General features: G+C 43.0%; 1 protein-coding gene across 1 annotated transcript in view; it reads left to right on the top strand.

Moving 5' to 3' along the window:
• The first annotated feature begins 14,314 nt into the window (after positions 1 to 14,314).
• LOC107723107 (uncharacterized protein C18orf19 homolog B-like) overlaps positions 14,315 to 17,891 on the top strand; it is a 6,813-nt gene continuing 3,236 nt past the window's right edge. Inside the window, exon 1 of the mRNA XM_016531621.1 lies at positions 14,315 to 14,438. The gene's annotated coding sequence lies outside the window, so the exon portion shown is untranslated. The remainder of the gene's footprint in view (positions 14,439 to 17,891) is intronic.

Genomic DNA, 17,891 nt, shown 5'->3' with positions numbered 1-17,891 from the left:
GGGAATAAACTAAAAGTGCTATTTAAATGATTTGCACAGAATTTGTGTGCAACAAAAGGAAGTATGCAGTTTTATGCAGCTATTATTCATTTAATTAGGCTATATAAATTTAACAGACCACACATATCGTGCTAGTCTCTTGAACTCTTGCTGAGGTGGGAAAAATTGTTGCAAGAAATGACATGCTGTATGTGCATACTTCTTTATATAGTCAGTTAAAATTAAAAATAAATCAAAACACAAAAGTCTATGTAATAACAACAAAAAGTACAACAACAATATATTGTCTGACATCAAATGAAATGGATAAAGCAATAAAACAACAAATGAAATGACAACATAATGACTGAAAAGGCTATAGCAAATAAAATTAGTAATATATGATACCTCCCAAAAAATGAAAGAAGTAGAAGCAAAATAAAATTTACTCACATTGCTAAGCATCGCTGGAAGTGGCTAATCGCGTGTTTAGAAGGTGAATGATCTAATGCAAGAGCTGTGTGCAGGCTGCGGTTGAATCGCAGCACGCGCTCATATAGCTCAACGCGCGCTCCACCCCCGTGAGCCGTGCTCCGTCCCGGGCAGCGTTGCTGGTTGTTGCGCTACCGACCGAGCATCTTAAATCTTGACCTTAGGGATATTTTATTCCCCAGTCATGTCAGTGCTAAAAAAAATAGAGAACGAAAATAAATCAGTTTATGTAACAGTACGCTGCATTAAAACTGGCACTTATAGCCTGTTCGAATAATAAATGTAGGCTACACTCATTACGTTCGTTTTCATGTTTCGCTACAGGATTTTGGCAGTTTGAAACAAATAGCTACCGGTATTGGAGAGCATTTTCGATTGTATTGTTTGAATTAATGGCAGCTCCGGAACACCTGGGCACTTCCGGTCTGCTTAGAAGGTTGAGCTGATGTCCAGAACTTATTATCTGAGCTCAGTCGAGCGGATCGAAACTCAAAACAGGAAAGGAGCTCCAATGGAGCTGATTAATGAGAAAATCAGAAGGAAGTGCCCTGTGCAGTGTGAAGGAAAACATGGAAACGAACACCTTACGTATATAGGCACTTTCAATGAATAGGTTACTGGAGTTCGATTTATATTTTTAAAGCATTAGTGGCACATATGCTTTACGCTTATGCTTGATATTGGTAGAACTATTAGACTTAAACTAATATATAAATTAACCAAGCATGAAAAAGTTCAAGGAATATTCCCATATTTTTATTTTGATAATGTAAAACGCTCTCGGTTACTCACGTAACCTCGGTTCCCTGAGATGAGGGAACGAGACATTGCTATGGGAAATACCCTTTTCTCCAAATACTACTGAAGCCTTATTGAATCACGCCAGTGAAACTGGCCAATGGCGTTCAAGCGCGCGAAATATGAGGGGCTCCCACTCTATATAAAGCAGCGCTTGTACGTCATCTATTCAGAATCTTGACTGAAGCAACTTGGCATTCTAAGATCCTGAGCTAGGTGACACGGCAATAAGAGCAATGTCTCGTTCCCTCATCTCAGGGAACCGAGGTTACGTGAGTAACCGAGAGCGTTCCCTTTCGATTCGGTCACTCTACATAGCTATGGGAACGTATAAAATCCCGCTGTGTTACAGCAATGGAGCCTGGCTCGACTAAGTATGTCAAGTTTCACATACGGAACCGTAATGAGAGCGGCAATGATATTGGCGCTCTTGTTAAACAGCTCAGGTCTACAGGACCTAGTCGAAACCATGTAAAAGTCAAGGGGGGCGCGGCAACTAGACGATGCCGCGTCACACCAGGGGCGGAGTTAACACCGGTGAAACAGAGATTGTGAAATGGCTGCGTCTCCGACGCCATCACATATAGATTAGTTGAAGTTTGTTTAATTTCAATGAAATTATGTGTTATGATGCAACGGCCGTACCGGTGCTCAAATAAGCAGAGTATGATGGTGATCATGTCCTAAAAGATGTGATGAACAATATCATAACAATGTGATAAGCTGATAGGGACAGCATTGAATTAGTGGTACGTCAATACATGGGGTGTATACGACCTAGTCGAAACCACTGAGGCAAGCAGCTCAGAGAGATATGAGCTCAGATCATAACAGTGCTGCTCGCACTGACAGCACATGCGAGGCAAGCGACGACACATCTAGGTTATAAAACCTCGCGAAAGTGCTGGGTGACGACCAGCCTGCTGCCATGCAAATGTCCTGAATAGATATGCCATTTGCCCAGGCCCACGAGGACGCGAGTCCGTGGGCCCGAACTCCTATAGGACATTTCACGCAATTGCGTTGACGATCCAGTGTGCCAGCCTTTGTTTGGACACAGGCAGGCCTATTGTGTGCCCTCCAAAGCAAACAAAATAGCTGGTCCGAGAGCCTGAACTGTCTACAGCGCTTGGTATAAATGCGCACCGCACGTACAGGGCACAGCAAAAGTGTATTAAGCAGCTCCGGCCCGGCCAGTGTTTCCGGACGGAAAGCAGATAGTGTTATGACCTGCGCTTTAAATGGAGTCGAAAGCACTTTAGGCACATAACCCTTCCTAGGTTTTAAGTTGAGTCTGCAATCACCTGGCCCGAACTCAATACACGAGTTGTCAACTGACAGCGCCTGCAGGTCCCCAACTCGCTTAACAGAGGCCAGCGCGAGCAGGAGCGCTGTCATGAGAGAGAGCGCACGCAAGCTCGCTGATTGTATGGCCTCGAACAGGCTTTTTTTTTTCATCCACTCCCAGGGGAGACTGTGTCAGTGAATAAAACAGTGGGCAGTGAGTGTTCTCTGCTGATGCGAAGAGATCCACCTCCGCCCTGCCGAATACACTCCAAATCATATTGATTGTCAAAGGGTGTAATCTCCACTCTCCGTGGATTACCCCGCCCCTCGACAGTAAATCCGCGCCATTATTCAGGCGTCCGGGGACATGTACTGCCCGGATGGAGAGGAGTTATCGATTTGCCCACAGAAGAAGGTCTCTTGCCAGCTGCAGTAGCGGCCGCGAGCTCACGCCCCTTTGGTGATTTATAAACGCTACCACTGACATGCTGTCCGAAATGATGAGAACGTGATGGTGGAGAATGTCTGGGAGAAGCACTCGAGTGCTAGGTGTACAGCACGGAGCTCCAGACAGTTTAGTCATATCGCGCCAAGGGGTCAGCACATCCCAGCAGTCGCGCGTCACTTTGATGCGCAAGGTGCCCGTGCGACATGCGCTCTGTGGCATCCGGCCCTTTAGCCAGAGCTGAAGTGGTCGCATATGTAGGAGCCCTAGCCCTGTGCACACTGTCGAGGTGGCGCATCATTGCACACATCTGGCCGAGCGTCCTCTGAAAGCATTTCAGCGGGGGAGAGTTGCGAGAGAGCTGATCAGTTTTTGTGAGCGCTCCTCCGACAGACACGCTCGCATATTGATTGAATTCAGCTCTACTCCTAAAAAGGAGATGTTCTGGCTCGGTACCAGCATGCTCTTTTGCATATTCACAGTCAGCCCTAAGCTCTGAAGATGAGCGAGGAGTCTGAGCTTGTTGGTGAGCAGCGCGCTTTCTGATTGGGCTAAGACTAGCCAATCGTCGAGATAGTTCAGGATGCGCATTCCGCTCTGCTTCAGAGAGAGCAGCATCCATGCATTTCGTAAACGTACGAGGGGCCAGGGATAAACCGAAGGGTAGGACCGTGAATTGGTACGCTATCCCCTCGAATGTAAATCTCAGGAAACGCCTGTGGCGAGGGGCTACCTGAATGTGAAAATAAGCATCCTTTAAATCCACAGAGATAAACCAATCTCTCGGTCTGATGTGTGAGAGGATTTGTCTCAGCGTAATCATTTTAAACGAGCGCTTCGAAAGCGAGCGATTCAGCGGTCTCAGGTCCAAGATTGGGCGGAGTCCACCATCTTTGGTACCAGAAAATAGCGACTGGGAGCGGGAACGCGCAGGAGGGTTCGTGCCGGCGTGCTTTGGCAGGAAGTGGTTATTAGCCTTCGACTGTTTCTGCGCTTCAACGAAGCGCTCCGTGAACGTCTCTACCGCTGCTCCGAAGAGACCTGAGGGATTCACGGGAGCGTCCAGAAGGGCCGTTTTTTCAGAGTCCTTTAACTCGGTCAGAGTAAGCCACAGGTGACGATCTAGCACCACAAGATTCCCCATGTTGCGGCCGATCATTCGAGCTGTCACCTTCGTCGCTCTGAGGGCCAGATCCGTGGCGCGTCAGAGCTCTTTGAACACTTCAGGGTCCGGCCCGGGTTGTGCACTCGACTGGTGAGCGGTGCGTTCCACGACTTGGTTATCTCATTGTGCACCTCGGGGAAAAGGGGGCCGGGCCTCCGTGGGGTGTCCTTTTGTCTGCTAGGGGCACTGTCTCCACTGTCTGGAGGTTGTGTATTTCCAGCGGTCTCAGGCCCAAGATTAGGCGGAGTCCACCATCTTTGGTACCAGAAAATACCGACTGCAGAAGCCGCTAAGAACTGAAGCGTGTAGCCGTTCTTTATTGATTTCATAACCCACTCTGATACCCCTGGCAGTGCCTGCCACGCTTCTGTGAACTGTGACAGCGGGCGAGGCGGACTGCACACCGTGAGGGATAACTCGCCGTTGGGGGGCGGGGAGTTTAATACCACATGAGTGTGAGAGTGAGTGATGGGGGAGAGGGAAGTGAGAGGAGGAAAATTGCCCTGATATTGAGGTGTGTTTTGTATATCACTCCAAACCGAGCTCATCAACTGCCTTGGACAGGACACTAAGGAGCTCGACATCGCGTCGTTGCCGTGGGGCACATTGTAATCCAGCGGGCTGTTAGACTACTCCTCTCTCGCAGACGCTGCCACCGAAATGGCTTCATCCTCCTCTTCAGTGCCCTCCACGGCACCGAAGGACACCACATCTTGAGCGATGGGGGAGGGGCGGAGAACAGTCACCTGACCCTGACAGATCCGCATCAGAAGCTCGCGGCACTTTCCTCCTTGGCTCGAAAGAGGCTGCAGAGAAAGAGCGCGGCAGGGCTAGTTGGGCGAGTTCATCGCCTGGGACAATGGCCACGTGGAGCTTGAGAGTCCGGAGGCTCATATCTGCGCAGTGGGGGCAGTCCGACCCCCCAAGCGCCGCCTCTGCATGGGCGTGACCCAGGCAGAAGACGCACGACTTGTGGTCATCAGAGAGTTCGATTGGCTCTGTGCAGGAGAGGCAATCGCGAGTCATCCTTGTTTCCGAAGCTCACCGGAACACAGCAGGGGAAGAGAAGGCGTGTCCGCTGCAGCGTGTAGATCACGGTGAGTAGTCTTGTTGATAGGCTTCTTGCTTCTCGTAGAAGGTTGGCTGAAGAAAAAGATTCTGAATAGATGACGTACAAGAGCTGCTTTATATAGAGTGGGAGCCCCTCATATTTCGTGCGCTGGAACGCCATTGGCCAGTTTCACTGCCGTGATTCAATAAGGCTTCAGTAGTATTTGGAGGAAAAGGTAATTCCCATAGCAATGTAGAGTGACCGAATCGAAAGGGAACAGGTATAATATGATGAACCCAACTTGAGAAATCAGGTTTATTCAGTGGCGTAGCAAGTCAGCCCCAGGCCCATATGCAAAAAAATATTTGTATACATTAACTTCACGCAATAGGCCTATAACCTGATTTTATTATCGTAATTTTTAATTTATTCTTAAAATATTATGACGTTAATCTTATTTTTCAACATATTACTAAAATGCTGCCGTAGGCTATTTGTACTGCATGTAAACACAATCTTGGCACAGAAGCCCAAAAAACAAAAACAAACAAACAATAAATAAATAAAATACTAAGGAGATATTTGAATTATTTATTAATGAACTAGTATTTTACAAGATGTCACAAGATATCACAAGATGAAGTTGACGATCCTGACTCGCCATCTCCTTCGCGGATTCGCGCCTTTAGAGAGAAATACATCTTTACGGATTAGCCTACTGTTGTGTTTAAACTGACGGAATGCTAATACCTTCCTTGGGCCAGATGTGTGTGGATCTTACAGGGGGCTCCCCGAGCTGGAAACCTTGAGATGCCTGGTGTGACCATGGCTGTACTGGTTCTGGTCATGGGACTGGGGAACTGACTCCTTGTGCTGCTCCTGCTTTAGGCTCCGTTGCCCACGGACCTCTTGTTGGTGTAAGAGGGATGGGCACTTTCTGCAATCTACTAGCATGCCAGCGTGAGCCGTCACTTAACAGAAATGTGGCGGATCCTAGCTGACGGACCACTTGGTGAGGTTCAGACCAAAACGATGCCATTTTACTGCTACGGTGAGGTCTGCGGACTCTCACCCAGTCCAGTGCCTTGATGTTAGTATGCCTGACCTTGTGTCTCTTATCGAAGTTATCCTTCATTCGCCCCTGGTTTGTAGTTACGGCCACTTTGACTGCTGCTTGGTGGGCAGTTAGTATTGTTGCTGACAAGCCCTGTGTTCTGAGCCTGTCTAGGGGCAATTCCATCTCCCGGCCGAGCATGAGCAGAACAGGTGAAGCCTGAGTGGTGCTGTGCTGGCTAGCCCTGTAGTGCAACAGGGTTTTATTAAGTGCCATTTGAAATGAGTACCCCTGGACCAGATGCGCCCGAATCCCATTCCTAAGGCTCTGATTAAACCTTTCCACCCCACCGTTTGCCTGGGGATGGTAGAGTGCGGCACGAATATGCTTAATTCCCTTATTGCTGAGGAAGGTGGAGAATTATGCAGAAATGAACTGGGGCCCGTTGTCAGTAGTTATGGCCCGTGGCACGAGGCATGCCCCAACAAGCAAACAGACTGTCCAGTATCTGCGTGATAGTCTGTGATGTAACTGTCCCTGCCGGTACTACCTCAGGCCATTTAGAATTGAGATTGTAGATGACAACTAGAAAGAGCTGATGAGGAGGAACTCCATGGCCATGAATTTCCCCACAGATGTCTAACTGTAGGTGCTCCCATGGACATGAAGGCCATGGGACTGGCTGCAAAGGGGTTGGGGCTGGTTGTCCAGTCTTTCCACTAAGGAGACACGGTTCACAGTCCCTGACCAGCCCCTCAATATCCTGGTCTATGCCCGGCCACCAGACCAGGTCCCGGCATCTTTGCTTAAATTTTACGATGCCCAAATGACCCTTGTGCGCCATTGATAGGACACGTGCACGCAAGCTGCTTGGCACTACTGTACAGAGAGCCCTGGAAACACATACATCACCCCAACATGATAGTTCATTCCACGCGCTGGCCACCCTGAGCGTATGTAGGTGCGGAGTGTTGTTAACATGGAGTCATGCTCAGATTCCTTCTGCAGCTCTTCCAAGGAGACAGCAGATTGTAAAGGTGCATGGAGCATCTGGATGAACTCTGGCTCCACATCATAGCTGCTTGGTGAGGCTGCTGGTGCGGGTGCGGTAATGGACAGAGATAAGGGATCACATTGTCCCTCCCTGGTGTGAATTTCAGCTGGTAATCGTACTGTCTCAAGCGCTCACCCCATCTGTGCAGGCGCAGGGGTTTATGACCCGAGCCAGAAGCTGACAGAAGCGTGGTCAGCACCTGATGGTCTGTGTGGAGGGTGAAACGCCGCCTGTAAAGATAGAGGTGCCATCTCTCAGTGGCCCAGACACAGGCAAGGGCTTCGCGTTCACCGACAGAGTAGCGCTGTTCCGTGGGGGTCAGGGCCCTGGAAGCAAATGCTACAGGCCTTTCAACACCGTCCTGCACCTGTGAGAGAACCGCACCCAGTGCTTGTGTGGAGGCATCCCAGGTGATGATTGTCGGACTGTCTGGGTCAAAGTGAGCTAGAATGGGTGGTGTGGTAAGCTGGGATTTTAGCATTTGGACAGCCTCAGAGCATTCTGCAGTCCAGTTCCATGACTCATCTTTCTTTAGTAATTGACGGAGGGGTGCTGTGGTTCGGGAGTACTGAGGCAGAAAACGAAGGTAGTAGGCTGTCATGCCCAAAAACGAGGCTACCTGGGAAGTGGAGGAGGGTTCTGGGATTCGGTGAATAGCCTCGATATTTGACCGGAGAGGGGCGATGCCTCTGGGCATGAGACGAAACCCCACAAAATCAATGGCTGAGATGGCGAACGTGCATTTCTCTGCATTCAGTGTAAGATTATGCTCCATGAGGGCACTAGCCACCCTATTGAGACGGTCATTATGTGTCTGGATATCTGCTACATGCACTACTATGCCATCCAAGAAAATGGCAACTCCAGGAATACCAGCCAAGATGGTGGTCATCACCTTTTGAAAGCAGCTGGGGGCGGAGCTCAAGCCAAACGGTATGCGTGTATACTGATATACCCCAGTGTTTGTGACAAACGCTGTGAGGTTTCTGCTGGAAGGATGGAGTGGCACCTGCAAGTAACCTTGGCGCAGGTCCAGCTTAGTAAATACCGTCGACCCATAGAAGTGGGTGGTCAGCTCCTCAGCCGTGGGTAAAGGGTACTTGTCGGGAATAACGGCCTTATTGACAGAGCGCAAGTCCACACAGACTCCCCCAGACTTTTTCCTAGCAATGACCAGGTTGGAGATCCAGGAGGTAGCATTGACTGGTTCGATCACTCCCATAGCCAGCATCATTTGGAGCTCCGCCGTCACTTCATCCCACAAGGCGAGAGGAATCCTGCACAGGGGCTGAATGACCGGTGACACCTCTGGATCCACCAGAGGCCTGTGGGTGAAAGCTGTGAGGCAGCCGAGTCCGTCAAACAGCGACGGCCATCTCTGTTGCCAGGTAGGGGTGACGTGGTGAATGTCTGAGCCCTTGTCATCTCGCAGCGTGAATCCTAAGCATGTGAAAAGATCCAGTCCCAGGAGGTTGGCACCCCGCTCAGTAATATAGAAGGGAAATGATGGCAGGTGTTTGGAGCCATAGCGGACTGGAACATGAAGAACACCCAGCATAGTGATCTTAGAGCTGTCGTAACCACAGAGGGATGTGCAGGGCTGCTGCAGTGTCAGATGGGAAAAGAACTTGTGGTATGTACTAGCATTGAGCAGAGATGCCGCTGCACCCGTATCCATCAACAGCGGAAGGCTCACCTCGCCGAGAAGCACAGTACATGTCCTAAAAGCTGTTTGGCCCGCTGATACATGTCTGATTTCAGTGCAGTCATTAGAGGCAAACGGTTGTCGCTTCTGTGATGCTTGCGTAGCAGGTGCTGATCGGCATACTTTAGCGAAGTGATTTTTTTTAAGGCAATTCCTGCATGTCTGTCCCTGTGCAGGACAATTTTGGGCCCTAACACAATATCCCTTCAATAAACTGATCATGGACGATCTGATCTTGAAGAGTCCCATAATTGCATGGGCGTGCCATGTCTCGCAGATTAGTTACATAGTTTTGCACGGACTCACCCGGACGCTGCAGCCATTTACGTAGCTCGTATCAGCGGAGCAGTACTCGTTTTTGGCCTGTGAAGTGGTTAACGAGGAGAGCGACCGCTTCCTCGTAAGTTTCTGCATGTCCGAGGGCACGATATATTCTCTGTCCCTCCGCCCCGAGACAGTGGCGAAGCAGGGCTATCTTTCTCCGGTCGGAAATGTCAGTGTAATCCATGGCCTCGAGATATACTGTCCCAGCTAACAATTTTTGGTTCCCAGAATGTTCCCTGTTGGTTAGCCAGGAAAGTTTCTTAACGTAAATAGAACATTCCCTTTAGGTTAGGGGAACGTTCCCAGAACGTTCTCGGTAGGTTATCCACATAATGATGACCTTTCACCTGACGATCTCATCCGGGACGATCCCTTAAGTTCAGACACCTTTAATTTAGCGCACTACCAGGATGCCTTCATAACGTCCGCGGTTGCCGGTAAGTGCAGTTCACAGCGGAGCGGTGTGCTTGTATACTTATATTATTAAATTATTATTATTTTACAAGAACGGCGTGAAGAGAGCATGCACAGCTGTTGTTTATATTGCTGTTTGTAGCCTGTGGAAGTAAGGTTAGCTGCAGCAAGGGGCTATAATATTTTTGTTCAATATTTTCCTAATGATAAGTTTATGATCTGTTTATAAAGGCTACTACGAGCACCTTTCCCCATTTTTATCACAGAATAAGGCAGGAAATATATTTTATAGTTTCTATAGGCTACTAAATGATATGTCAATCATTACTGCATTATTCATATAGTTTATTTATTACCTGGAGATAACTTGAAAGTGTTGCTGTCTTTAAAACAAAAAAGGTCATATCTAATAAAAAACTGAAACTCTTTTTATAAATACTACTACTAATAATAATAATAGATAATATTTTCACTAGTAACAAAACTATAATTCTAATTATCATAATAGGCTATATCAAGTTCACAGACTACACAAATTGTGTGTACAAAAGTGTGTAAATAATAGCCAAATCATACTTGCAGTACACCAGTTGCAAGAAGAAGAAGAAGCATTTTCACAAATGAATTTCATATTTTGGTAAATCTCCAACTCTCACATGAGCTCGAATTTCACCTTGACAGATCCTGACCTAGTCTGATGCATCATTTCTCAATATCTCGGGCAGGTTTGTAAAAGCTTTGTGTGTTCACACTAGGCGTTCATCCTTGCCATGAGTAAGATCAGACTGAGCAGTCTTTGGACTGGGAGGTCAATGCACTTGAAAGCCAAAGGTCTGAGTGTCAATATCCCTGCAGGAAGGACTTTTTGTTTCAAAGTTTCCTCGTCACAACCAACCAGCTCTGTCAGTAGAGATTTGCGCACAGTGTAATGAAGACTGATTAGACCTGAATTAAGTTCTTCAACCAATCACTATTGATGTATTATGCCTGATTTGGTGTATAGGGGAGACCGGGGGTAACATTTTTGACATTTTTCTTCATAACTCACAGAACTACTTGAAATACACTAGTTATCTTTTGATACAAGAAACAAATATAGGTGCACTAATTAATACAATTGATATATTTTCACTAATAAGGACAAGACAATAATATTACAGGGGTCATATGATGCGATTTCAATTTTTCCTTTCTCTTTGAAGTGTTACAAGCTCTTGGTGCATAAAGAAGATCTGTAAAGTTGCAAAGACTAAAGTCTCAAATCCAAAGATATATTCTTTATAAAAGTTAAAGGGGTCCTATTATGCTCTTTTACAAAGTCTTGATTTTGTTTTGGGGGTGTACTAGAACAGGCTCTCATACTAGGTTGTTCGAAAAACACATTATTTTTCACATATTTTACATTATTGCAACACCTGTCTCCCCAGTCTGGCATGAATGGCTCGAATAGTTGCTGTATCAAATGAAGGCCCGCCTTCTGAAATACGAAATGTGCTGTGATTGGTTAGCTGGGCCAGTGTGTGTTGTGATTGGCACCACTCGGCGCCTGGTCGGGAAATGTCATGCCCCTTACCATAGCCGCCTGCTGCGAGCTTCAGTGTAAATATTGCGTCAAAATCAAATAAATCTGAGCACGATTTAAACCCGGATGATGGTAACCACTCTAAGTTTGTCTGCCTTGGGAAAGCTAGCGTGTCTCCATTTGACCCAAAGTTGGGTTGAAACAACCCAGCATTTTTTAGAGTGTATGACCCCTTTGAATTAAATGCAAGAAGTCAGAGTGTTTGGGGGCAATTGTAAGACTAAAAAAAAAGTCATATTAACCTACTGTATCTCAAATAAAATCTTACCTCAAAGTAATCACTTTAGTCAAGAACAGTCTTTAAACAAAATTTAATGAAATGTTACAAGATAAAAGTATTAACAGAATAACTCAATGAAATCATGTGGATATAATATTCATTTCATTTTTTTTTTAAGATTTAAAAGCAACACATTGTTTATGGTGTAACACTAATAATTTTTAAATGTAGTTTTACATTTAAATATGTTCATTTTCTAACAGAAAAATATATTAACACAGACAAACAAGGTGCTTACACTGGGCCATGTGGCTCGGGGGCAATAGTAACACAATGTTACAATGCCCCCAATGATGCAGCCATGATAAAATCTTGTATGCAAGCTAGCCACGCCTATATTAGCATAGGTTGTTCATATTAATTTTTTATCAATATCCTAGGGATAAAATGTACGAAAGTTTAAATTCGCAGCCAGCTAGACTTTAGACAGCAGAAGAAAAATACTGTACATCCAAAAGTAACTTTCATACCACAAAATCAGTATTTTGTTAAAAACTTCTGCTGAGGTGTAATGATTGTGCTCCTTTTTCACAGGCAGAGAGAGAATCCTACTGAGCATGTGCAGATTAAGTGTCATCACTCTAGCTTGTTTCTGAATGGAGGAATTGAGTATGTTATACAATTGCCCCCTGTTACAACTGTCCACGAGCTCCCCTATATATCGATGAGCAGCGTTTATTTATTCAGCACAAGTACTTCCTCATCTCACATTTAACACTTAGATTATGGCATTTGATTCATTCATATGACATATTTAACATGGTGACCCCTTCAAAGTGATCACCCGGAGCTGTTGCTTAGTGACCCTATTCATCCACATAAGAATGTTTTAATCTGCCTATAAATAGTCACAAGTAGTGAGTCTCTTCATGTCTCATTTCACACTAATGGTCATTGGTCATGAGATATCGATCATGAGATGTGATTTGAGGCCCACAGGCTAAAAGAGAAATGACCGGAACACTAATGCTGCCCAACATTTGAACAGCACTGCATATGGACATTTGCCCTGATATTTTTAAGTCAAACTAAATGAATGATGACATTTTATGAAATTGCCATTATCTTTTTTTTTTTTGGTTTCCACTGTTTGTCTAATCCTCTTAATTTTCTTTGAATTTAGTTTTGTGATTTGACTCAGGGGACCACTTTCTTTCATATTATCTGACAAGATGACAAGAAGACTTTTTAATCATCTTGGTTGCATAAAAAAGAAATAAATAAACAAAACACACTGGGCTAGCTAATCAATCAGAGCCCATCGCCTATTTCTGAGGGCGGGGCTTCATAAAAACAGGAAAAGATCAGCCCGTTTCTCAGAGAAGGGACAGAGTGGTGTGGAATAAAGGTAAATTATGTGAAAAATAATGTGTGTTTTTTTTTTAAACGAAGCATTAACACTTGTTAGACTGCACCCCATAAACACAATCAAGCCTAGAAAAAAAAACAGTGAACCACCCCTTTAAAACAAAGGAAGACAAAAGCCAGTTGTTGATTCATTTAAAAGTCCAACTTGATGAAGGTAGCCTAATTGTTTAGGAAGAGACCTAGATGATTGGAGGGAGAAGGCAGCATTGGTCATAAAGGACATTACTACAGTACAGTATGTCATGTTGCAGGCTTTACCAATATCCACAAAGGATTACTGATTGCTCCTCTGAGCCTATAGGAAATCAAACAAACAATTCTGAAATAATAAAATCATAAAGAAGGCTTCAACTGACCTGTCCTGATCTGTGCAGAGGCCATCATTTGCACAGAGAACATTCACAGAGAGAAAATAAAAGGTTTTTGAATGGAGAGGACTTGTCAGCTCTAAAACCAGAGTGATCAGAGGAAGACCCGGCCTAAGATAGGCTATGATTCACTGAATTCCCATTTTTAGTACAAAACATCAGTCATTGAGATACAACAAAGTGAAGAGTGCATAGAAGTACACTATCAGTCGAAGAGTTTAGTCTAGGCTGGATAAACACAAAAACAGAGGAACCACCTTCTTTAATTAATTGCTAAAATGTTTTTTTTTATTTTATTATTTTTTATCATTATTAATGGAAATAGCTATAAAGGTTGAATAATCGTTGAAAATATGAATGAATAATGAATTATATAAAATTGTTTTTGTTTTAAATATATATTTTTCACTGTTTTCACATTCCAGACATTAGCTTAAATTAAACCGCTGGCTTTACTCTGCTATTTGAGTTTATAGAGAACTACAGTACAACTCGGATCCGCGTTTCCCCCATTTTACCTCCATCTAGTGGAGACAAAACATAACTGCAGATTTATACATCATTTCCAGTTTAACGTTAAATTTCCAGTTTTATTATTATATAATAATAAATATTTATTATTATATAATAATAATAAAAAGAATAAAAAGAAAGAAAAAAAAGAATAAAATCCAGAGGGATTTAGGATAGCGTAAAATAGGATTATGATAATAATAATAATAATAATAATAATAATAATAATAATACAATAAAATATATCTTTGAATTTTCTTTTTTATTGTTATATTTTTAATGCTTTATTTAGTAACATAACTCACCCAACAAATGCAAAAATATATTGTAAAAATAGATACAAAATTATAACAACAGGCTTTTTGAATTCCTTGAACCTAAACTGAGCGCTCATAACTGACCTCCAAATGACTACACTTCCCATAATGCCGCGCGCAGCCGCTCCATGTGGATGTGTCTGGAGAACGTGCGTGTACATGACATGTGTCTGCTGAGGTACGGGCTACGGAGCGCTGCGAGGACTCTCCTTAAACCCACAGCAGACCTTCGAGAAGTGAATGTAAGTTTCCACGCTGTTTCTAACAAACTACTTCTAACTATTTCTACCAGCTGATACATTTGGTGTTGTTTTAGCTGTTCTGGCTGTGAATGATCCTGTAGGGCTGGCAAAGCAGAGTGTGTTGAAGTTCGGGGCCCTGTTAACTTGAGCTCTAGTGATTTTAGTTCTGCAAACGTCTGTCTGTCCTCTAAAACAACCCCAGTGTCATACATAGAAGACCAACATATAGGCATAATGCTTAAAGTTGGGAGCAAACTGATGTTACTTCATAAATATAACATGTCAGGAATTTAGCCCTGAACTTCTGGTGGATTAAATGTGTTGAAACTCTTGTGACTGAACAAATCTCTATTCATATAACTTAATGTTATGAAACGAACCAAAGCGCCGCGAATTAGTTTTTCAGCTTAACGTTAGATGCTTGGTCTTTTTCTTAGAAGTTGAGAAAGATGTCAAAATTGTACTGAAAGCCTTATACATTTTAAGGACTATAGAAGTTTTAAGGGAATATTCTCAAAACTACAAAAATTAAAAACAGATAAATAGTCAAATTTAGCTGACTGGTTAAAACTAACCTAATTAATCTCTGGAAATCCAGTAACGTTACTTTGTCTTTAACCGGATCAGTTTGTTGGTTGACAGAGAGCCATGACCCTCATCTAACCTGACCGATGGCATGCGTTTATCATGCTCAACCTGTGACTTTTGAATCATTACTAATGTCTAACTAACAATAATCATATATAGTTAACTTTCAAACTTATAATAACATGTTTTCAGTTACATAGCAATAACCTAAAGCAGATTTTTTTTTTCTTCATTAAAAAAAAAAAAAACTAAATAAAATAGATTTTATCTTCATCAAAGTAGCTACACTTTGACTAGATTACAGCTTGAGCTTGAAGGACTTCCCACGTATCCTTGGCACTAGTTGGCTGCTGTTACGTCATTATTCAGCTCTTACAAAATAATAATAATTTGTAAAATTATTGTTATTATTTTCCAAATGTTATATATATTTAGTATGTGTATTATGGCTGGGCGATCGACGATGTCTCGTAAGTCTCGCGATGTCGATGTCAACAGTCAGGTAACACACGATTATCAACATCGGGAAAAAATGATAAACCAAAAAAAAAACTAAATAAAATAGATTTTATCTTCATCAAAGTAGCTACACTTTGACTAGATTACAGCTTGAGCTTGAAGGACTTCCCACGTATCCTTGGCACTAGTTGGGTGCTGTTACGTCATTATTATAAATTACTATATTACTATACATTACTATAAATTCTTAATTCATTTGCAACAAAACTATAAAATTGTTGCAAACGGCTGAAGACATTATAGTACTATATCTCAGCTCGCCCCTCAACATGCACGCGTTCGGAGATTCGGCAGCCCAACACTGAATATTACTTTGTGGGCGTTGTATTTTGATTAATACAAATATACATATACAAATACAAAAATTTAATTTAAATTACCCTGCTAAATAAATAAAGCCGTTATTTTCAGTGGTGGCTCGTCGAGGGAGGCAGGGGAGGCACAGCTGAGCTTCCCCATAATTTTGAGGTGGAAATGGGAGGAGGAGGATTTAATGTTAATAAAATTCACAATTCATTTCAGTGCGCATTTATTGTGATTTCAAAAGATTCAACTGCAAGAAGACGAAATAGAACTCACTTCTGCACTCGCGTGCTGTTTTCTGTGCTGCACACACACACAAAGCGCACGCACAAAAGCTGCCTCTTATATACGCGAACACTGGACTGAGCTCTCTCGCATTCTTACACATTCGAATGGACAAATACACACAGAATTATATCAAAATATCCCATAAATACAATCGGTTATGTCTTAAGTGACCGTAAAGAGCTGAGAAGGAAAACAAGGGTGTATTGGATCCGTGCATTGACAGCTGCTGCCGCCAGTCGTATTAATGTTAATTTAAAGAAGGAAAGAAAAGAAAATCCCTCACTGATCTTGACTGAATCACTTTTGTAACCTCAGTTTATATTTTATTTGCCAGTTGTTCGGCGCTGACTTCTGTAATGGCAACGTACATCTGTGTATGCGATTATTTTGGAGATGCGTTCCAATATAATTTATCCTTATTTAGGGTATAGGCCTATTCTATTTTGATCTGCAGTTTAATAAAAGTTAAACAGAAAAAATACAAAAAGTAGCACTGCATGTGTTTCTGAATATTTATTTAAACAGACTGCATAATGATGAAAAACCACAAACATGACAGGTTTGTGATGTTGCATATTTATTTAAAATACGCAAATTCCTTCAGCGCACATTTCAGTGCAAAATTTTTTACAGATTTTTTAAAACCATGTATACAATATAATTGTTTAATTAAGCTGATATATAGCACTATAAATTCTACTTTCAGCGCTGAGGAGTGTTGCGAAAAGAACCCTTGCAAGGGAGGCTAGCCTCCCTTCTGATATCAACCAATCATCAAAGAGACGTAAATTACGTGATATTAGTTTGAATGTCTTCTGCTGCGCTGATAATGTAAGTACTTATGATGAGTAGCGATATTAAATATTTGATCGCCAACAGATTTACCAAGCTGTCATTCAAACAGTATATATACAAATTTAGGGAAAACAGCCTAAGCTGGATATAGGCTACAGCAGTCGGCTTAATTAAATGGTGAAACAGGCAGCTCTCTTTTAACAAGTAGTGTGCCTCCTCTATTTTAAAACCCACGAGCCGCCACTGGTTATTTTTATTTAGTTAAAAACGGGCCAAAAGAGATCTGCGAACTAGTAGGCTACCAGAAATAAATAAATAAAACCTTAACGTTTTTGCTCAGAATTAGTTTTTAATCCCTGCTTGATTTTAGTCATACATGATAAATATCAAATAAATTATAGCTTGACTACAAGTTTAAAAACAACGCTGCAATTGTTATAATTAAGGAAATTAAACTTGCCATCATGAAATGTCTACACAGGCGATAATGCCAAAAAGAAAGAGAAACATCGGAAAATAGGCATATTTTATTCAAGACATTACTATATGATATCAACATGCATTTATCATTCTTACAATCACCGCCACAATGTCCAACTTCACCATGATGAACTTAAAATTGGGTTCTATTATTTTTCCTCAACAGTTCTCCTCACAAAACGAAATTCATTTCAAACACAAATTTGATAAGAACAGAGTGTAAATTATTAGCAACACCAAAATAACAGCAAAGCTAATGCTTTCTGTTAGTTTAAGCCCAAGAAAAGTAAAACCAAACTTTGTGGCAATAATGAAGACCAAACTGAACATGGTGCGTGTTCATGGTGCATGTCGGCAATGTTGTCTCGGCGGGGGCGGGGCGTGGTGGAGGTGGGGCTTACGTAGACGATATTATCGGATATCGCGATATTTTTAAAGGCGATTATCGATAAGATATTTTTGACATATCGCCCAGCCCTA

This window comes from Sinocyclocheilus rhinocerous, unplaced genomic scaffold (genome assembly GCF_001515625.1).
Source record: "Sinocyclocheilus rhinocerous isolate Xijiao unplaced genomic scaffold, SAMN03320098_v1.1 scaffold5110, whole genome shotgun sequence".
Classification (NCBI taxonomy): domain Eukaryota; kingdom Metazoa; phylum Chordata; class Actinopteri; order Cypriniformes; family Cyprinidae; genus Sinocyclocheilus; species Sinocyclocheilus rhinocerous.
The sequence above is the reverse complement of the archived record's forward strand: the minus strand, read 5'-3'. Positions and strand labels throughout refer to the sequence as shown.